Below are 22,648 nucleotides of genomic sequence, written 5' to 3' on the forward strand. Positions count from 1 at the left end.
AGCTTCACCCTGTCCCCGCCCCCTCCACGCCCAGCTTCACCCTGTCCCCGCCCCCTCCACGCCCTCCCAGGTCTCGCCCTCCGCGGGCCCCTCCCACGCCGCTCTGTCCTCGCCCCGGCTCGTTCCGCTCCCGGCGCTGCCCCGCCCCCGCCCGGCTCCGCTCCGGGGCGAATGGGGGCCTCTGCTCACACCAGATTGGTCGGACGGCATCACGTGACCGCATCTCTTGGACTCTCTCGCTATTCCCGAAAAGGGGCAAAGGATTTGGGGTGGGCAGTCCTGAAGCCTCTCACTGGCCTTATGGAGAGAGAGGCCTGGAGTGGAGGAGAGCCCTGGGGAGCAGGCAGAGGTGGGTTGGCGAGGAGCTTGTGTGACTTGTGCCGAGAAACTTCACTTATTCCCTGGGGCTCACAGTTGCCACACTGGGTCTTGTAGATGCTAAGTCTCCATAGAGGTCTCTTAGGTATGTTGCAAATGCTTGATTTGAATTCCTTTTTTTTAACAAACGTATTTTAAATGATTTTTAAAGCTTACTGTAAAAGACTGCCCAAATGTGCTGTGTCTCATTTATGGTTCTTTATTCACGTGCAAGAGGAGCTGGCTCTGCTATCCACAAAAGGGCTGCTGGTTCCCTCTGGCCGTGATTTTGAAACATTTTAAGCAGCAAAACCCCCTTCCAAACCGAGAATTCTGCAGTGCTTCAATCAATAAGACTGATAGAAGCTATATTTATTGAGATAGAGTGATTTTATCATCTTTATTACACAATTGATAACCCAGGGAAAGATTGAGCTGGAAAGAGGGAAGGCAGACATCACCAGGCTGCAGGTGGAAGAGGGAATGGAATGGTGGCTCAGACAGGTGCAGGCGGAGTGAAGAACTCACAGAGAGTCTTGCCTTTCCAGCTCCGGGCTCTTTCTTCCTGATGGATTGGATGTGGGGCTGCAGGGTGGCAAGAGAGAAAACCTGGATGACTCCTGAGATTTTGGCTTGAGCAACTGGGCAGGTTCTGGTGCCAGTTGTTGAGGTGGAGTGTGGGAAACTGAACATGGCCTCGTGTGTGCGGGTGCACTTTTGGGTGGTTACAGGAGGTAGTGGCAAGGAATGATAACAACAGAACATCAGGGTAAGCCTGAAAAAGAATTATAAAAATCAGGCCATCAGGGTAAACGCAACATAACTACTGATGCAAATTGAATAGCCTCTGGCTGTTTACTAAAAATGGAATAAGGGATAGTAACTGTAGCTTTAATTCCGTAACAACAAGCTAAAAAAAATCTACCATAGCTGTGTAGACATTTACTGGCTACCTGAGTGCATTAAAGGTTTTTCTAAATAATAAAATTATCCAATCATTCTCTATTTTGAATTGGCACGTTCCTTTGGGTGTTGGTTTCTTTTCTGCCCCCACAGATTTGGTGACAAGGATGGGACACCTTGAGTGAGCCTTTCCACTGGGCAAATTGGAGGATGTGTAACCATCTTCGGTCATACAAGAGGCCCTGTTTGCTGAAGTCTTTCTTCAACACTTTGACTCACTAAGTCCATCATTGGATCGACCCTAGTGTCCTAGCTTACACCAAAGAAAAATCATGGTCATGTGTAAAGCTATATCCTCTCCCTAGCTCAAATATACAGGGAATAGAACCTGTAATTAGAGAACTAGAAACAGAATCATAAAGAAATGACATTTGCCTTGTAATACTCTCTGTATATTACCTATGGAAAAGGAAGGAAAAGTGACGAGGTTAGCTTGCTTACAGATTTTTACAAGATCTGATAGAAATATATTTTTGGTATGTCTGACAGTTGTAGTACTCAACCCTGCTACTATGTTAACCTCCTATTATGTGACCTAATTTTAGTAATAAACTTATGTTGAGCTTTCTTTTCTATACCTTTAGCAGAGGAACCAAGGTATTTCTTTGTGTTTACCTGTGAAGGCTTTTCATATTAGTGGCAATGCGTCCCTCAGGGATTCAGAGATTTGCCTACTATAATCTCTAGGCATTTGCAAAAGAGCTTAAAGAAACTTCCCCCACCTCAGGAGTCCATATACGGATATATATGTATGATTTATTGATAAGTAACACCTCATGTGCTTGTAAACAAGGCACATTAGGCTGGACATGGTGGCTCACGCCTGCAAAACCAGCACTTTGGGAGGCTGAGGTGGGCAGATTGCTTGAGCTTAGTGTTCGAGACCAGCTTGGGCAACATGCTGAAACCCTGTCTCTACAAAAACATAAAAATTAGCCAGGCCTGGTGGTGGGTGCCTGTAGTCCCAGCTACTTGAGAGGCTGAGGTGGGAGGATCTCTTGAGCCTGGGAGGTGGAGGTTGCAGTGAGCCGAGCTCGCACCACTGCACTCTAGTCTGGGTGACAGAGTGAGATCCTGTCCCCAAAACAAAAACAAGATACATTAGCTTTACAAAAATTCTAACCTCTCAAGGGCATAAAGCTCCTTTAGATAATTTGTAACATCGTTAGACCGAGGTCAAGTATTTGGAATAATTGTTAGTGGCTGATGGATGGAAAATAGTTCTGTCCCCAAGGCCACCTGTTTTACAAATGAAGCAATAGCTCTGTGAAGCAATAGCTTTGTCACTGCAGAGAAACAGCTCCACCCTGTTGAGGCTGGTGTGCATTGCAGGCAACGGGTCCCTGCCTCTTCTGAGAGGCAAGCCACTCGTGGTGCTGCATGAAGCATCGCTAGGTGCATTTTTGCAATAGCTGGGAGAAGCTAAAGAAGCCTTCGGATCCTTAAGTAGCCATTGATTTTCCTGCCTGTACTTGGAGTCAGTTCCTAGCTGGTCATCTCTTCTGCCTTTTCTGTAAGGAGAATAAGGGTGCTGTTAGTGGTAGGTGTGCTGCCTCAAACACTAGCCTTTGGTTGACTTTTATGTGCCACTGGATTCTGTTGCTCCAGGGATGCCAGGCTGTTTAGAAGTCATTCCAACATTGGGTCTCTGCTTGGGAAGGTGCAGGCCTTGGCTCAGGGATGTAATTGTGTGGGCCTTATGCCGTTGCTGCTGCTTTTATTTGTTTATTTTTATTTTTTTTTTTGAGACAGAGTCTTGTTGCCCAGGCTGGAGTACAGTGGCGTGATCTGAACTCCCTGCAACCTCTACCTCCCGGGTTTAAGCGATTCTCCTGCCTCAGCCTCCTGAGTAGCTAGGATTACAGGTGTGCACCATCACACCTGGCTAATTTTTGTATTTTTAGTAGAGACAAGGTTTCTACTAAACTGCCTAGCTGAGCCCTGCCTGAATCCTATCATCTGGGATGATACCATGTTGGCCAGGCTGGTCTTCAACTCCTGACCTCAAGTGATCCACCCACCTCGGCCTCCCAAAGTGCTGGGATTACAGGCGTGAGCCACCACACCTGGCTTGTTGCTGCTGCTTTTAAAGTTCCTATGACACAGCGCTTGTCAGTGCTCTGTAAGCATTACTGTCTGACCCTAGTAGGATTCAAGGAAGATGTGAACTTTGAGCCCAGTGACTCTGTTGCCAGATCCTGACTGGACAGCAGCACAACCACCTCGCAGCCCTCAGCGAAGACGCGTGGCCTCCATCTGATTCATCATATAGTCTCGTTCCCATGTTAACTTAATAGCATTCATTGATGGGTCTTATGTGAGAGACACAGGAGGAGACAGAAAAGCACCCAATGGAGAAGTCAGTTCTCATGGGATTCTACAGGCTTGCATCCCCCCACACATAAAGTCAGCCCAAGCAATGGAACTCAGCTTTTACATGAGCTGTTATAGTCACCACTGGTCTTAATGTGTATATCTATACCAGTAGTAAATATGTGTTTGGGATCTGTCATGCTGTGGGACAAATTAAAAAACAGAGGCTTTCCAATACTAATGGGAATGACGGCATCATGGGGAAAGTAACTGCCCGTTTCTGTAGTTCATACCGGCTCTGTGGAGGCCCTGGTGGGAGGATGTGGGGAGCTCCATTAGCTGTTTTATAGGTGCCACTCGAGTCACTTATCAGCATCCAAGCCTGGGGCTTGGGGAGGCTGAACATAGGCGGGGCAGTGGAGACAGGAACAGGGGTAGATGGAAAAAACATGAAGGAAGCACTTGGTGCTCATTGGAAGGCGGAGTTGTCTAGGAAAGCATCTGGGTCTCTGGGTTGGGTGATTGGGTGAGTAGCTGAGACATTTGCATATTCACTGTTACTGGAAATATAGGAAGATGGGGTGCAGGTTTTGCAGGACTCATTTGTGGTCACGTTGAATTTAAAGTGGATGTAATAATATATGTTGATGTCATTCTGAGTGATGACAGAAATTGGATGCAAAGGAACATTGTGAACCAGGTGCAAAAATCTTGTACCAATATAACTCGGGGGATGAAATCTCTGAGGTGTAGGGTGTTACTTAGCTGAATGCTATGAATAAAGATGGAACAAGTATTTTTTTAATGAGGAATTTAAAAAATGGCTGTATTTTTTTAATGACAAGTGAAGAAATAGCCAACTCTACCTGTTGACCCCAAGGTGTGCCAGGTAAAGGAGAAGGCTCCCATTAACATGGCCTCACAAGAGAACCAGACTTCAGGGAGAGGAGAGCAGAAGGTGATTATATTATGGGTTAGGTGGAAGTTGTGGGGACATGGTGTCCTTAAGAGGTATTTCCAGTTTACTCTGAAGGATGATACCTTCATCTAGGCCTTCAAAGATTACTCTTTTAATAACTTCCCAAGTACAATAACTGCACATAGTCAAAGATGGTCAAGTACAAATGAAATAAGATACCATGAATGAAAATCAGCAGCACCACCCCACCTCCCAAAAAATTAACAATGGATTCTCCAAGACTTAGATGTTGAAATGATCAGATGTAGAATCTAAAACAAATCTTACTATGGTTAATCAAGACAAGCTTGAAAATATTTGCGGGGAATAGGAAAGTGTATAAAGTTATCTAGTAGTATGGAAAAAAGAGCAGAACTTTTAGAAGAAACCAAGGTTAAAAACTCAGGTGAAATCTCTTGACCTGTTTGTTGCTAGGACATTCTCTCTGGGACCCCTGAGCCCATCTAACCTCCAGTCCATCCATCAACTGATTACTGCTCAGTCACCTCAGACGATGCCACTGGGAGCCGGAGAACTGCCTCTCCGAGCCCTGCCTGAATGCCTGACTCATAACTCATGGTGTCAGTGAAAGTGAATACCCAGCCACACCCAGGTAATGACCTAGACAGAAGCCCAGGGGTCTGTTTCTCCCATCCCTGCCACACCTCCAAAGGCACTTGCTATCTTTTTTTTTCTTTTTTTTGAGATGGAGTCTCGCTCTGTCGCCTAGGCTAGAGTGCAGTGGCGCGATCTCGGCTCACTGCAAGCTCCGCCTCCTGGGTTCACGCCATTCTCCTGCCTCAGCCTCCCGAGTAGCTGGGACTACAGGCGCCTGCCACCACGCCCGGCTAAGTTTTTGTATTTTTAATGGAGACAGGGTTTCACCGGGTTAGCCAGGATGGTCTCGATCTCCTGGCCTTGTGATCTGCCCACTTTGGCTTCCCAAAGTGCTGGGATTACAAGCATGAGCCACCGCGCCCTGCCAACCTGCTCTCTTGACCTTCATGATCCGTAGCACAGTACACTCCTAAATATTGCGTATGCGTCCCTAAACAACATACTGTATCCATAACATTTAAAACCTTATTGATTGTGAAGTGTGCCATTATCTTACGTACCAATAAGGAAAAATGATGCAATTAAACTGACACTTTCTTGATTAGACTTTTCATTTTATGCTTATTAAAAAGCATACTTATCACTTGTAACTTACTAACCTAAGCTGATGCCTCACACATACACGAAAACAGATTAAAAATTCTTAAGCAGCTCAAACTGCCAAAAAGTCCAGCTTTGGAGCTGGACTCAGCCAGACACTTAGCAGTGGCACCAGCAGCTCCTCTATATGAGCTATGATGAGGCTCTGGAAGTTTGAAGATGATGCCACCTATTGGCTAATGAGGTCAAATGTTCTTGACTTCCGTGGTAATTATGATGCTAAGACTGCCAGCAGTCTGTAAGAAAGCCCAGAAAGAGTGGAGATGCACTATGCTAAGAAATTCTCAATGGCCAGCGCTTTTTTTGCATAGAGAATGATAATACAGCAAGGGAAATGCAGACACAGACAATCTAGGTCAGAAGTGATGTGGAGAATGTGGAGCCCAATTAGGAAGAGGTTTTAAGACTACCTGAACCAGAATATTTTGCTTAATTTTTCTTTTTTAATGTATGCACAGGCATAATGTATAATAAAAGCTGTGTGCACACACATCATACATTTTCTTTTTAATAAGCATACAATGAAAATTCTAATCAAGAAAGTGTTTTTTCATTTAACTGCATCAGTTTTCATTATCTGTGTGTAAGATAATTGCCTACTTCATATTCAATAGAGTTTAAGTGTCTTAACTAAAAAAATCATGAATTTATAAATGTAGAGAGGAGCCTTTATTTCTTATAAGGGTTAGAGTCTGTAAGGGGCCATTCCTCAGCCTGGGAAGCATAGTGTCTGGCAAAGCCCACAGGTATTTTCAAAGAGGAGGGGGTGAGATAGGAGCTTTGTGCCGAACAGGTTGGCTGAACGTACCTATTCAACAGCTTACAGGAGGAGCTATGAATATTCATGAAGACCAACCTGACGCATGCGTATTGAACCATAGGTATGTAACCTATGACCTATTCCACCCTGGGGAGGAGACTTAGCATTTAAATGTATTACAGTTAGGCCCTATAGGTGAAAAGATCTTTTCAAGACCTGAAGGCAGCCTCTGTAAACCGGCCAGAACCAGTCTGTGGTGGCTGGTCTTCTTATCTGGAGAAAGTTACTGAAATCCATTTTGTCCAATCAAAGCTATAGTTATGGCTGATGACACAGCGGGCTCAGTTAGTCATTGTCTAGTGGTGAGTTACAAATTGCTTTAATATTGTTTATCTCATGGCCAGTGCTTGTTTTGCTGCTAGAGAAAAGGAAGAACCTTATGGCAGTTAGAAAATAGTTTATTCTTTAAAGCATACGGATGTGGGACTTAACCCTTGCCTTGACATGGCCTTGGGTCCTGTTTATAATGTGGCATCTTATTGCCACAGAGCCTTCTGTCAGTCTTACGGCCTCTATTTTAACATGAATGCTGGTCAGTTGTTGTGTGTATACTGCAAGCAAAAGGAAGAGGGGATAATGAGGCATGTCTGACCTCCCATCCCATCATGGCTGAGAACTCAGTTTTTAAGTTTTTTCTGGGGTCTTTTTGCCCAAGAGAGGGGTCTATTTAGTTGGCAGGAGACTTAGGATTTTATGTGGTGGTTCACGCCTGTAATGCCAGCACTTTGGGAGGCCGAGGTGGGTGGATCAGGAGGTCAAGAGATCGAGACCATCCTGGCCAAGAAGGTGAAACTCTGTCTCTACTAAAAATACAAAAATTAGCTGGGCGTGGTGGCGCACACCTGTAGTCCCAGCTGAGGCAGGAGAATCACTTGAACCCAGGAGGCGGAGGTGGTAATGAGCTGAGATCGCGCCATTGCACTCCAGCCTGGGCGAGAGAGTAAGATTCCATCTCAGAAAAAAAAAAAAGAAAAAATATTTACAGATGTTATGAATGCCGTACGTCATGTAGGGATGCATATGCAGGTGAACAAATGAAACACAGCAAGGAATTGACTGTGGTAAAAGTCAAGATGGTGGGCACCATGGGGATTGAGGCAGGGGTTTGGGAGAGAACCTTGGCTTCTGGCAGGCTGTAGGTCTTCACCTGGATGTGGGTGGGCATGACTTTTGCTATTATTGGGTGAATTGTAAATATATGTTTTATGCACTTTTCTATGTGTGTTATTTTCATAATTAGAAAGTTTAAGGCCAGGCATGGTGGCTCATGCCTGTAATCCCAGCACTTTGGGAGGCTGAGGTGGGCGGATCACTGAGGTCAGGAGTTCGAGACCAGCAATTTGGAAGCAGAAATCCAAACAGCAGGGAGCTGAGTGCAGCAAGGGCAGGGTCCTGGGAGGGCCTCTCCAGAGACCCTTCTCCTGGAGGGAAGATGGGGTCATTTTGCTGAGCAGAGGGCAGCAGTGGTTTCCTTTTAGATGCTGTGGGTGCCCCCGTCAGCAAGAGCCCCCATTGTGGCCTCAGGGATGGGGAAGAGAGCTCTTTCAGTGTTGCCTTAGGTGTGTGTTGGTGTGTGTCCTAACCCAGTCCTTCCCACACTTCCCCACGTGCTGATCACTGTGAGCACTTCTAAGGCCTGGGTCTTTGCATTAGAAACTTATTTGTTAGGGGTACAGGGGCAAAGAAGGCACCTGGCACTCGTCCTCATCTCCAGCTTCCATGCTCGGGCAGGATGTCTTTGTCCCTGAGTGAGGTGGTGAGCATTGCTGGCCCCACAGTCTTACCTGCCTCTGCCTGGTCGGGTGAGCCAAGGGGGACCCTGTCCGTGATGTCTGGGCCTAGATGTCCCTGTCGGTGACCCTGGCAGGTCCTCTGTCCTGTTGCTGCTCCTCTGGTCACATAGGGGGTCTGCTTCTCATGGACCCCTCACTCCCATGTAGCTGTAATGGGAGTGACGGGTTCTAATTTTGTGGGCTTTATCTTGGTGCAACAAAGGTTAATATCACAGAACCGAAAACAAAGCTTCTGCTCATTACTAGGGGGTTTCAGCTACTCCCTTTCTGCAAAACAAGAAATCCAGTCTTAACATTTGCAGCTTTCTCATGATTCTCACCCTCCCTTCTAAGGTAAGATAATCCTAACAATACTCTTGGAGAAATTCTGTGTGTATGCGTGTGTGTGTGTGTGTGTGTGTGTGTGCGTGTGTGTAACTTTTTCCTTTGCCAGCTGACATTAAACTTATTTGGTGAAAGAGACAGCAAGAAAACAACAGGCAATATTTAACATTTTGGGTGAAACAGTGGGGGTTTTAGACACGATGATGATGATTACAGGTTGATGGATAAATAGATAACACTTTATGATCAATTACTCTGAGTATTTTAGAATATGTGAATTGCCTGAGAGATATGTGCTCATGTGTATGTGTGTATTTGTGTAGCTGTGTGTATGTCAGATGTGTGTGCACATGAATGTGTGTGGTTGTGTTGCCATGTGTATATCAGCATTGGAACTGAATGACTAATGTGCCAATCTGTCTTAGGTTATATTCTTTTCTTCTTCTTCTATTATGGGCTGATTAATTAAAAACTAACCTGGCAGGCAGGCACGGTGGCTCATACCTGTAATCTCAGCACTTTGGGAGGCTAAGGTGGGCAGATCCCCTGAGGTCAGGGGTTTGAGACCAGTCTGGCCAACATGGTAAAGCCCTGTCTCTGTTAAAAATACAAAAATTAGCTGGCGTGGTGGCGGGCATCTGTAGTCCTAGCTCTTCAGGAGGCTAAGGCAGGATAATCGCTTGAACCTGGGAGGTGGAGGTTGTAGTGAGTGGAGATCATGCCAGTGCACTCCAGCCTGGGCAACAGAGTGAGACTCCATCTCAAAACCAACCAACCAAACAAACCAAACAAAAAGCAAACAAACCAAAAAACAAAAACCTGGCTAGGCCGGGTGCAGTGGCTCACACCTGCAATCCCAGCACTTTGGGAAGCTGAGGCAGGTGGATCACCTGAGCTCAGGAATTCAAGACTAGCCTAGGCTAGCACCAAGCTAGCCCTGAGAAGTAAATTAGCAACTTGATAAGCAAGAAGGTCATCGTAGTCTGAAACAACAGGCCAAGGAAGTGGAAGTGAGAGTCAGATGCTTGGTTCCCCTATAGAAACTAAAGATAACATCTTAACATAGGTTCCTGAGTTGTTTTTTAGAAACCCAGACCCCCACCAAACAGATCTGTGGCACATAGACCTCTGATAAGGGGGAACTGAAGACTGAATTCTGGACTACTGTTCTTTGTTCTAAATTTCTTCTTGAAGAGCATGGAGGGAGTCACTCCCATGAGCCAGAGCTAACGTTCCTTCCTGATGACCCCAAATTTATAAACAAAGCTTCTTTTCATTGACTAATTGCAAATTAGAAAATTGTTTAATCTAACTATGACCTGTAAGCACCATCTCTACAAAAAAAAAAAAAAAAGAAAAGAAAAGACAAAATTAGCCGGGTGTGACCGTGCAGAGCTGTAGTCCCAGGTGCTTGGAAGGCTTAGGTGGGAGGATAGCTGGGGTCCAGGAGGTGGAGGTTGTAGTTAGCTGAGGCCGTGCCACTGCATTCCAGCCTGGGTGGAGTAGAGATTGTGTTTCAAAAAAGAGACAAATAAAAAACTAACCTGGCTCTAGAAATTCAATTTTTCTCTCAGTGACAATTTTGGGATTGTGCTTCTGCATCTTTTAAGTCTGTAAGATTTTTACCAGCTTCACCAGACACAAGAACCTAGGAGCTGCTGTAATAGGGGCTAGGTATTGGGAGCTGGGTATTCAGGAAGAGGTGGAGATGCAGTGATGTATTAGGCATTTATTAACATAAGATAGAAGCAATATTTTCTTTTATTTTTATTCATCCCCCCCCCACCCAGGAAATCATACATGATGTATAGGGAAGTGTGTGGGGCAGTGGAAGGAATGTGGACTATTGCCTCCCATCACTTGTCTGGATGGCCTTGGATGAGGTAACCCACCTCAGCTTCAGTTGTCTCATGGTACAGTGGGAAAAGAAGCCTCATTTTCATTTTCCTGGCTGTGCGGGTCAGGAATGACACTTTGAGGTGCGGAGTGTTGACGCCATGCGGGACTCCTGCACCTCGCTTTGAACAGATGAGTGACTGGGTGCATGGCATGGTTCTGAAGCCTGCTAAAGGGAATGATTTATTTAGAAAGTCAGATCTGGCCGGGCGCAGTGGTTCACGCCTGTAATCCCAGCACTTTGAGAGGCCGAGATGGTTGGATCACCTGAGGTCAGGAGTTCGAGACCAGCCTGGCCAACATTGTGAAACCCCATCTCTACTAAAAAAAAATATAAAAATTAGCTGGGCGTGATGGCAGGTGCCTGTAATCCCAGCTACTCGGGAAGCGAGGGCAGGAGAATCGCTTGAACCTGGGAGGCAGAGGTTGCAGTGAGCTGAGATCCTGCCACTACAGTCCAGCCTGGGCGACAAGAGTGAAACTCTTATCTCAAAAAAAAAAAAAAAAAAAAGAAAGTCAGGTCCAACTAAGCAACTAAGTGACTCGCCCTGCCCTTTTTCTTTTTCTTTTTTAAAAGCAGGGTTGATGGGGAAGCCTCCCCTCTGTCTCTGGAGGGCAGACCCCCTGGTGCAGGGGAGCAGCCAAGTTCACACGTGTGGGTGCTGCACACACCGAAAGTGTGGGCCCATGGTTGAGAGCCAGCTCTTCCTGGGAGTTTCCTGACCTGTTGTAAAGGATGAAAAGTAGCATAAGCTCTCTGTGGGGCATTTTATCAGGAGAGAGATCTTGGAAAAAAAAATACTCCTTTTAAGAGAGTTTTTTCTTTAAATGGGAAAGTGGCTTTTGAAGGCTGTGAAACTAAAACACATAAAATTGAAGAATGAATTTGAGGAATGTAAATGGGGCAGTTTTCACGTACTTCTATTCAGGCATATCTTTTGGTTTGGGGACTTTTTTTGGCCTGATGATCTTAATTGGATTCCAGAAAAATGTTTCTAAGTGCATATTGTTTAACCATTTCGTTGTACTGGCCATAACTGGTAGGATAAAAGCAAGCCACACATTTTTTTTTCATCTTCCTGAGACAGAGCAGGGACCCCATTTTAGGGCCCATGGCCCCCCAAGCATGAAAATAAAGGAAAATCTTGCGTTCCTTTAAGGGAAATTCCAGGTACCCACCTAACCCTGAGAAGGAAATGAGCAACTTGATAAGTAAAAAGACAGCAGTAGTCTGAAACAACCACCAAGGAAGTTAGAGTCAGATGCTTGGTTCCCTGTAGAAACTAAAGATAACATCTGAACATATGTCCCAGAGTTGTTTTTCAGAAACCTGGACCCCCACCAAACAGATCTGTGGGCCATAGGTCTCTGGGAAGGGGGAACTGAAGACTGAATTCTAGATCTGAATTCTTTTTTCTTAATTTCTTCTTGAAGGGCCTGGAGGGAGTCACACCCTCGAGTCAGAGCTAACATTCTTGTCTGATGACCCCAAATTTACAAACAAAGCTTCTTTTCATTAGCTAACTATAAATCAGAAAATCTTTGAATTTACCTATGACATTTAAGCACCTTGTTTTAAGATATCTCGTCTTTTGGGGCCAAAACCGACATGTAACTCCCATGTACTGACTTACGATTTTGCCTATTACCTTTGCTTTTGTGAGATTTACCCTTGCCTTTAGAAACGTTATGGGCAAGCCATTGGGGAGGTCAGAATTTAAACATTAGCTGCTGGTTGTCCTTGCTTTGTGCCTTGCAAATAAATGCCTTCCTTTCTGCCAAGGCAAAACCCGTGTGGATACCCAGTCTTACTGTGTTGGGCAAGCAGGCCCACATCGGTTCTACAACCTTCCCTCTGCCCCTTTAATGGTCCCTCTGGATGGTTCAGGGAGACTCCAATATTTTCCCAGTCCCTCTCAGACCCATCTGGTATAACATAAAAACTTTAAACTCCTAGCTCAGCTATTTGTCCTTCTAACATCCATCTCCCTTCTTCCTTAGGAATGGAATCCTCATTTTGTTAGGGTGTTAATGTGCCCAGACAGAAGCCTCCCTTCCTCAGCCTCTGGTGCATCTGCACATTGCCGGGTGACACAGTCTGGGGATGAGTTACCATCTGATGGTTTTGGGCAAAGCTTTTGCTTTTGTGGCCTAGGCGTGTTCCTTCTTTGCTTCCCTCTCTCGGTAGACAAACAAGAGGCCAGGCTGTCAGCCATCCGTGGCCAAAGAATGGGGGAGTGAAACCAGGGTGAGCGTCCTCCTTTGGCGTTTGCTGCGCTACCCTCTCCCGGATATGTGGAGGCCACTGTCAGTTGGGTTTTCTTTTGCTTGTAGCTGAATGCGGTCCTTGATGACACATCTGGGGGCTATGAGTGTTTGAGTAGGGGCAGAGTGCTCCTGTACCAACACAGCCTCAGGAAGGGCCTCTCTGGACTCTGCTTCAGTGTCCGGTCAGGAAGTAGGGAGGAGGGGATTGAGTCAGGAAGAGGGAGTGGCATGGAACACTACTCACTCGGCGTGGGGGTCTCTGTGAGTGCACTCCGTGTGCTTGTCCTGTTCAATCCTGATGTCCTCAGAGGCTGGGAACTGCCTTGCCCTCATTCTCAATAAGCCTAGAGTGAAGCTGGGCCCTGAGGAAGGGACGCCTGGGAGCACACGTTCTGATTGGTGCTCAGGTGGTCACAGTCACGTAAGTGTAGCACTATGCATGGGGCCAGGGCAGTCAGGTCTCTGTTTTAATAAGGTAACTCAGCTTTGGATCTGGGTGGACCCAGATTCAAATCCTGGTTGTAACCCTTGTCAGCTGCTTAATCTTAGGCAAATGACTTGGTCTCTCAGCCATGTTTTCCTTGGTGGTGATATGGAGTCAGAAATGGAGGCCTGGGGCATCCTAGGTTCAAGGCAGGCCACGCACATTTGCATCCCCTCCTTCCACCAGGCCAGTGCCACTTAACCACATGCTGTTTTTATCAGCTAAGGTAAAGCTAGCTGCTATAATAGATCAACCTCAGCTTCTCGGTGGCATGACCTAACACCTTAGAATTTTATTCCTTACTCAGGGAAGCCCAGTCCGTGGGGGTGAGAAGCGGAGGGTGCTCTCTGTCCTTCTCACAGACCCAGGCTGACAGAGTCCCTGCCATCCCCAAGGTCTGGCTCCTGGATGCCCTTGGCATTGACATTTGGCTGCAGATAGTGGAAGAGAGAGAGAGTAGAACTTCCTGAGGTCACTCAGCATGCGTCAACTTCATCCCCAGTCCGCGGCTGGAGCGTAGTCACATGGCGCCGGGCTGCCAAGGCTGTCGGGAAGTGTGTTCTGCGCTGTGTGCCCAGAGCAAGGGAAGGGGTTTGGTGGAAGTTTGCCAGTTCCACCACAGTGCTGCTGTGACCGTCAAGATCAAATGCATGAAGGCGCTGGCTTTCACACAGGTCAGGTGTCACGACTGCTACAACCTGGGTTTTCCTCCAGCTCATGCTCCTGTCCAGAGAGAGCATCTATTTTTTTTACTATCTACAGAATCAGAGAACTTGCCTTTCTCAGGGCAGAGTTCAAATTCCCAACTTGTATGAAATGAGATTTTCTTCCCAGTGATAAATAGTGGGATGTCTACAGACATCTGCAAGGTGTTCGTTGCACCCCCCGGTTTCTCCCTTGACAAAGAACTGTGGCCACTTCGTCCTGCTCCCCAGGATGGGACTGTGAGCTGAGCTCCGGACACTGACAAAATGCCAGACCCAGGATTTTCCCCCCATAATACAACTAGATCCTGACCAAGGGTTCTTGATGAAAATCAGATTTTGAAGACTACTCTGGTTTATAAGAGCTTCCTCATGAAGAAGACTTTGTAGATCTCACCATTTACAGACATGAGAGACGAGTTTCCTTCTGAGAAACTCATTCTGCTCTGATGTCCCTGGGAACACACACTGGAGTCAATATCTCCAATCTTTTGAAATTAAATTAGCTCCCTCTAGGGAGCCAGAGAAAAGAATGATCAAAAGAAATGGAACAATATAGATTAGCCCATTTTTGATGCTTGGGTTAGATTTTATTAAAGTGACTATTCCGTATTGCCTAAACCATCTATTTTGAGAATGATTTGTTGTTATTTCTAAAAATATACATATACCTCTGCCCTAAATTGTAACTAAATCCAAAAACCATAGTTAAATTCTGCCTAAATGACAACTTAATCCACATTTAAAGGACTTCCTTGGATGAAGGACACTGGAAGTTTAAACTTTGCAAACTGTCTTTTTACTACTCTTTTCTGTTCGTCTTAGATCAGCTTAATGGCATAAACTAGTAATAATATGGCAGGTATTTGAAGACATAAAAACCATAGTCCTGTGTTAGGAAACTGTTATTCTTCAAGAAAATATATGCCACTCTGCAAGAAGCCAGATGTCTTTCCACTGGGGCACATCTGGCTAATGGCAGCACTGCTCATGTCCTCTCTGTCCAGGTTGACATGCCCCAGTTTGCTGACCACATCCAATTTTGCCTGTTGTTCTAGCATCGTAATAGGGCCCCCATTCACTCTCAAATGTATCCCCTTTTGGATCACCCTACATTGTCACCCTACATCTGGTTGATGTGATATTAGTAAGCATAAAGCGACCTTTGAGGAAGCCTGACCATTTATCCACTGGGGTGACTGGAGTCTTTCTGAGAAACATTGACTTTATTTTAAAAGACTTCAGTACCTTCAGACACATTGATTTTTGATGACATGAATTGTATGTATAAAGAGTGTTCAGTAAGATCAGAGCGACAAATTGAGATCACATGAACCACGGAGGTGTGGAGTCTAATACAGCAAAACCGGATTCCATCCTCTAATCCCGGACATCAGCAGCTCCACCTAATGGTTCTCGGGACCTCGTGAGCCCTGAAAGCCCTCTGTTAGGTGAAGACAGAGGTCACAGCTCCGGGCCTCAGGCTGTGCCTTTCCTTATCTCTACTGCTTTTCAGGAGAGGCTGGCAGCCCTCCCAGGTTAGCCCGGTGCGCCTGTGTCATGCCTGCAGCCTCCACTGCCCAGCATCTTCAGTGAGAGCATCTATTTGTCAGTGACGCCCCTGCCTTCAGTGTCATCTGCCCAGCTCCATCAGGGTGTCTGTTTCTATGACCTCTACCAGGAGATGTGGGGCATCTGCTGTCCAGATCCCAGGCAGGTGGAGGGATAGGTGGGTGTGGGCCCTCATTTGGGTCGGTGAGCACTCAGAGCCAGGGTCTGCAGGTGGAGCTCCAACCCCACACCCCTGCTACCTCCCAGGGGTGTCACGAGGATTAGAGGGGTTACAACTGTGCTCAGTGTACAGGAGGGGTTACCCCCATGCCTGCCGCAAAGGCTGCCTGACTAACCCCTGCTGCCCTCTGGGAGGTGCTCTCTGTTGTTCAGACAGGGATGTTTTGGTTTGGAGAGAGACCGGCTGGGCTCAGGGCACCCTAAGGAGGTCACTAAGTGTGGCCTGGAACCCCAAGTATGGAGAGGTGCCCTGGTGCTGGGAGGAGGGAGGTCCCATGAGCCTCCAGGCTGGGTGCCTGCTGCTGTCCTCTGGAGGTGTCCTCACCTGTGACAACACTCCTGCTCCCAGCTCCCAGCTGGGCCTCTGAGCTTGGGAAAGGTGGCTGGCTGCTGGGCTGGCAGCCCGGAACCTCGTCTCCCGAGGGCACAGCTGAGTGATGGGTACGACTGGGTCTTCCTGCCACCCTGCAGGGCCCTGGCAGGCTCTCTGCTGCCTTTGCTCCCCTCCACCTGGGACCCCACGCCCAGCTCCCCTGACCCCTCCACCTGTTCTCTGTGCAGCTGTTCCTGTCCAGGCTGTCTCTTACTGAGGCCTGTCGTGGCAACAGACCAACACCAAGCACTTTGCAAACCAACACCAAGCACTTTGCCCAGCCCCTAACCTCACAAGATTGTCAGCTGCTTGAGGCAGGAATGTGCCTGTTGTCCTCACTGCCCAGCTCCCTGCCAGCACCTACCCCAGACCCTGTCAGTTGGAAGAATGGGGGACATCACCAGAGTCTCAGTCATTGTTTCTGAATATGGAGACACAGTCCGCACCTGGTATGGCTGTTATGAGAATAATGATTCTTTCCTAAGGACCATGCCTGCAACAGGAAGGCTCACAGCAAATACTTGCTGCTACTATTACTCCCTTAGTTCACAGAGAGGCACAGTGGCCACCTGGGCCCCCCTGCCTTTCCACACTGCCCATTAGCTTTCTTTTCCTATGCACCCACCCTTCCGGTGTATGCAGCCCACTGTGGCGGGGTGGTGGGTGGGTGGGAGGCTGGAGGGGTCGTGGTCTGTGCTTGCAAGCTTTCCAGCTCATGTGGAGGCTTTTCTTCAGCACAAACTACCATCTGTCATAATAGAGCAGCTGATGCTGGTATTTCTTATTCTTTCCGAGCACCTCAGCGGCTATTGAGAGAGCGGTCTTGACCAGGAGTGTGATCTGAATGAGGGATAGTAACTGAGTGATAGAGTGAGGCTGACAGAACAGTTATTTAGAAAAGTTTTAATAATTACTGCCATTTGCACAGGATTCCCACTAAAACAGGCAACTCTGAAGGCAAAGAGCTGGGAGAGTCTGCTGCAGGGGTCAGTAGGTTGTGGTGGAAAGAACTTTGTGTGTCTGGAATTAGAAATCTGAGCTCCAGTCCTGTGCCACGAGGCAAGTCCTTCCACCTCTCCAATTCCCAGTTTCCCCCTCTGTAACCACACCCACACTGTGAGAATGAAACCACAAATGTACACACTAGCCCAGCACCTGGCACGGCACTGAGAGGACTGGGCAGGAATCGCCATGGCAGCTTGTGTTGGCAGAGCACCTAATAGTATCAAAGGACTGTTTCAGTACATCACTTCTTTTGACCTTTTAAAGAATCCTGTAACATACATAGAGCAGGAACTCTCATCTCTAATTTTTCAGTGAGATAGAGGTTAAGGGCATTCAACCCCAAGATCAAACACTGCAGAAAAGAAATTGGAACTTCTAATCTGACTCTCAGTCCTGTTCATTTCTTTAATTTCTTTTTTATTGAGGGGAAATCTGTATAACATAAATTTAACCATTTTACACTGAGCAATTCAATGGCAAATGTACTAAAGTACATTTAAAATGTTATGCAACCTCTACCTCTATCTAATTCCAACATGTTTCAAGGTCATGAATATTTATCCCTGTGTTTTATCCTAAGATGTAAAAAAGTGGTTTTAGCTCTTTTACTGTAATTAGGTTCATTGATCTATTTTGAGTGAATATTTGTATATGGTATGAGGTAGGGGGTCCAATTTCATTCTTTTGTGTGTGGCACATGGATATCCAGTTTTCTCAGCACTATTTGTTGAAAGACTGTCATTTCTCTTTTGAATGTTCTTGATACCCTTGTAGGAAAGCAGTTGTCAATAGACAGTGGGTTTATTTCCGGACTCTCAGATCTATTCTATTGGTCTGTGTGTTTATTCTTATACCAGCACTACACTGTTTTGATCACTGTAGCTTTGTAGTAAGTTTTGAAAATGGCAAGTGGAGCACTCCAAGTTTATTCTTCTTTTTCAAGAGTGTTTTAGCTTTTCATGGCCTCTTAAAATTCCATGCAAATTTGAGAATTAGCTTCTCCAGTTCTGAAAAACAGACCATTGACTTTGACAGGGATTGCATAGAATCTGTAGACTACTTTGAGTAGTATCGCCATCTAAACATTGTTAAGTCCTCCAATCCAGGAAGATGAGATATTTTTCCATTTATTTAGGTCTTTTAAATTTCTTTCAGCAGTGTTTTGTAGTTTTTAATGTATAAGTCTTTCATATCCTTTGTTAAATTTATTCCTGGGTGTATTATTATTTTTGATGTTATTGTAAATAGAATTGACTTCTTAATTTCCCTTACAGATTATTTATTGCTGATATATAGATACACAACTGATTTTTGCATGTTGCTCTTTTACTCTGCCACTTTATTGATTAGCTCTAGTAGTTTTTGTGTAGACTCTTTGGGATTTACTATGTAGGATCATGTATTCTGTGAATAGAGATAGTTTTACTTTTTCCTCTCCAATTTGGATATTTTATTTTATTTATTTATTTATTTATTTATTTATTTATTTATTTTTATTTATTTATTTTTTTTGAGACGGAGTCTCACTCTGTCGCCGGGGCTGGAGTGCAGTGGCCGGATCTCAGCTCACTGCAAGCTCCGCCTCCCGGGTTCACGCCATTCTCCTGCCTCAGCCTCCCGAGTAGCTGGGACTACAGGCGCCCGCCACCTCGCCTGGCTAGTTTTTGTATTTTTTAGTAGAGACGGGATTTCACCATGTTAGCCAGGATGGTCTCGATCTCCTGACCTCGTGATCCGCCCGTCTCGGCCTCCCAAAGTGCTGGGATTACAGGCTTGAGCCACCGCGCCCGGCCCAATTTGGATATTTTAAATTTCTTTTCTTGCCTAGTTGCTCTGGCTAGCATCTCCAGTACAATGTTAAGTAGTGAAAGTAGGCATCCTTGATCTTACGGTCCTGATCTAAGGGGGAAACCTTGTAGACTTTTGAATATGTCTATGGAATATATCTCTTGGAAAAGCTGTTAGCTGTGAGTTTTTCATAAAAATTCTTCACCAGATTGAGAAAGTTCACTTCTATTCTTGTTTTCTGACTATTTTTTAATCATAAAAGATATAGATTTCGTCAAATGCTCCTTCTGCCTTGAGATAATTGTATTTCCTTTTGTTCTAGTAATGTATATTACACTGATTAATTTTCATATATTGAACCACCTTTGCATCCCTGGGATAAATCCCACTTGGCCATCATGTATAATCCTTTTCATATGCTGTTGCATTTGGATATATAGTATTTTGTTGAGAACTCTGCATCCCTACTCATTAGAAATATTGATCTGTAATTTCTTTTCTTTTTGTGTCTTTGGCTTTGGTATAAGGTAACTCTGACCTCATAGAATACATTAGGAAATCTCCCCTCTTCTGTAGTTTTTGGAAGATTTTGACAAGAATTGGCGTTAATTTTTATTTAAACATTTGGTGTCATTCACCAGGGAATCCATCTGGTCCTGGGCTTTTCTCTGTTGGGAGGCTTTTGATACTAAGTTAGTCTCTTTACTTGTTGTACATCTGTTTAGATTTTCCATTTCTCCTTAAATCAGTGCTATGGACAAAACTGTGTCCTTTTCCCAATTCATATGTTGACCCTAAACCCCAGTGTAACTATATTTGGAAATGGGGCCTTCAAAGAGCTAATTAAGGCTAAATAATGCCCACAGTGTGATGCCCTAATCCAATATGATTGATATCCTTATGAGAAGAGGGACAGACACGAGGGATGTGTGCACACAAGGAAAAGGCCATGTGGGCACACAGTGAAATGTCAGCTGTCTGCAAACCAAGGAGAGGGGCCTGCAAAGAAGCTAAACCTGCTGATCCCTTGACCTTCGGCTTCTGGCCTACAGAACTGTGAGAAAATAAGTTTCTGTTGTTCATGCCACCTAGTCTGTGGTATTTTGTTATGTCAGCCCTAGCTGACCAAGATAGTTTTGGTATTTTGTGTGTTTCTGGAAATTGTTTTCATTTTACCTAGGTTATCTAATTTGTTGGTGTACAATTGTTTATAGTATTTTCTTATAATCCTTTAAATTTCGGTCAGATTAGTAGTAATGTTTCCACTCTCATTTCTGATATTAGTTTTTTGCATCTTTCTCTTTTTTTTTCCTTTGTCAGTCTAGCTAAAAGGTTGTCATTTTGTTGATCTTTTCAAAGAACAATGTTTTGGTTTTGTGATTCTTCCTGTTGTTTTTCTGTTCTGTATTTCATAAATCTCCACTCTGATCTTCTTTATTTCCTTCCTCCTGCTAAGTTTAAATTTAGTTTGATCTTGTTTTATCTAGTTTTTTTGTAAGTTGTAAAGTTAGGTTATTAATGTGAGTTTTTTTCCTCTTGTTTTAAGTGTAGGCATTGACAACTGTAAACTTTGCCCTGATTACTACATCTCATAAATTTAGGTATGTTGGGTTTTTATTTTCCTTTGTAGGAAGATATTTTCTAATTGTTTTGTGATTTCTTCTTTGACCCATTGGTTATTTAAATGCAATGTTTACATATTTGCAAATTTTTTAGTTTTCTTCTGATGTTGATTTCTAGCTTTATTCCCTTGTGGCTGGAGAAGATACTTTACATAATTTTAATTTTTAAAATTTATTGAGACTTGTTTTGTGATCTAATGTATGGTCTACCCCCAAAAATGTTCCATGCACATTTGAGAAAAATGTGTATTCTGCTGTTTTTGGGGTGGAGTGTTCTATATATGTCTCTTAGGTCTAGTCGGTGTGTGATGTCGTGTAAACCCTCTATTTTCTTATTGATCTTTGGTCTATATGTTCGATTCATTGTTGAGAATGAGGTATTGAAGTCTCCAGCTATGATTATAGAACTACTTTTCCCTTTAATTTTGTCAATGTATGCTTCACATATTTTGGGACTGTGTTGCTTAGTTATATGTTTGTAATTGTGTCTTCTGTTGATCTTTTAATTACTACGTAGTGTTTTTTTTGTCTCTTGCAACAGCCTGTTTTTGGACAGAGTTTCACTCTGTTACTCAGGCTGGAGGGAGGGCAGTGGCACAATCATAGCTCACTGTGACCTCCAACTCCTGGGCTCAAGTGGTCCTCTGACTTAGGTCTCCCAAGTAGGTAGGACTATAGGTGTGTGCCACCATGCTTGGCTAATTAAGACTTTTTTTTTTTTTTTTTTTTTTGGTAGAGATAGGGTCTTGCTTTGCTGCTCTGTCTGCTCTTGAACTCTTGGCTTCAAGTGATCCTCCTGCCTCAGTCTCCCAAAGTACTGGGATTACATATGTGAGCTACCATGTCCAGCCTCTTGTAATAGCTTTTGACTTAAAGTTTATATTGTCTGATCTTTACATCGCTACCCCAGCTCTCTTTTGATTACTATTTGCATGGAATATCTTTTCTATACTTTCACTTTTTAAATATTTGAATCTAAAATATCTTAGACAATATATAGTTAGGTCATGTTTAAAAGAATCCTTTCTGTTACTCTTCACCATTTGATTGGAGAGTTTAAACTATTTACATTTAAAGTAGTAACTGATAAAAAGGGACTTATTTCTGGCTTTTTTCTATTTGTTTTCTCTATGTCTTATACTTTTTGTTCCTCATGTCCTCCATTACTACCTTCTTTTTAAATTTTTTTGGTAGTGAACCATTTTGATGTCTCATTTCCTTTTGCATATTTTAAAAACATATTTTCTTAGTAATTACAATAGGGATTACAATTTGCATCCTAAATTTGTAACCATCTAGTTTCAATTGATACCAACTCAATCTTACTAACATATGAAAACTCTGCTCCTATATAGCTCCATCCCCACCTTAAATTGTTGGTGTTACAGATTACATCTTTATACATTGTGGGCCCATTTACATGGATTTCAATTTGGTATGCATTTATCTTTTACACCATTTAGGGAATAAAAAACGAGTTACAAATTAAAAAACTGTAATACTGGCTTTTATGTTTAGAAACCTCTCTATTTCTTTATGTGGCTTTGTGTTACTTTTTAGTGTCCTTCCATTTCAGTGTAAAGGAATCCCTTTAACATTTCCTGTAGGGCAGATATACTAGTAACAAATTCCCTCAGGTTTTGATCGTCAGGAATGTATTTACTTCTTCATTTTTCAAGATTAGTTTTGCTGGTTATTGAATCTTGGTTTACAGTTTTTTTTTTTCTTTTCTTCAGTGGTTTAAATATATTGTCTCACTGCTTTCTGTTCTCCATGGTTTGTAATGGGAAATTGGCAGTTAATCTTATTGAGAATCTATTGTACGTGATGAGTTGCTTCTGTCTTGCCACTACAAGAGTCTCTCTTTATCTTTGTCTTTGAACTGTTTGATTGTAATGTGTCTAAGTGTGGATCTCTTTGAATTTATTCTACTTGGAGTTTAATATCTTTCATCAAACTTAGACAGTTTTT

General features: G+C 44.2%; 1 long non-coding RNA gene across 3 annotated transcripts in view; it reads left to right on the plus strand.

The window, feature by feature from the left end:
• The first annotated feature begins 239 nt into the window (after positions 1-239).
• Positions 240-22,648, plus strand: part of LOC117095197 — a 61,978-nt gene continuing 39,569 nt past the window's right edge. Inside the window, exons 1-4 of one of the 3 annotated variants that reach the window (XR_004441860.1) lie at positions 258-349; positions 4,514-4,591; positions 5,027-5,204; positions 6,629-6,690. This is a non-coding gene — a long non-coding RNA (uncharacterized LOC117095197). Of the gene's footprint in view, positions 350-4,513; positions 4,592-5,026; positions 5,205-6,628; positions 7,352-22,648 lie in introns of those variants that run through there. The other 2 variants (XR_004441859.1, XR_004441861.1) reach the window with 2 other exon arrangements.

Source organism: Trachypithecus francoisi, unplaced genomic scaffold (assembly GCF_009764315.1).
Source record: "Trachypithecus francoisi isolate TF-2019V2 unplaced genomic scaffold, Tfra_2.0 Lachesis_group13, whole genome shotgun sequence".
Taxonomy (NCBI): Eukaryota; Metazoa; Chordata; class Mammalia; order Primates; family Cercopithecidae; genus Trachypithecus; species Trachypithecus francoisi.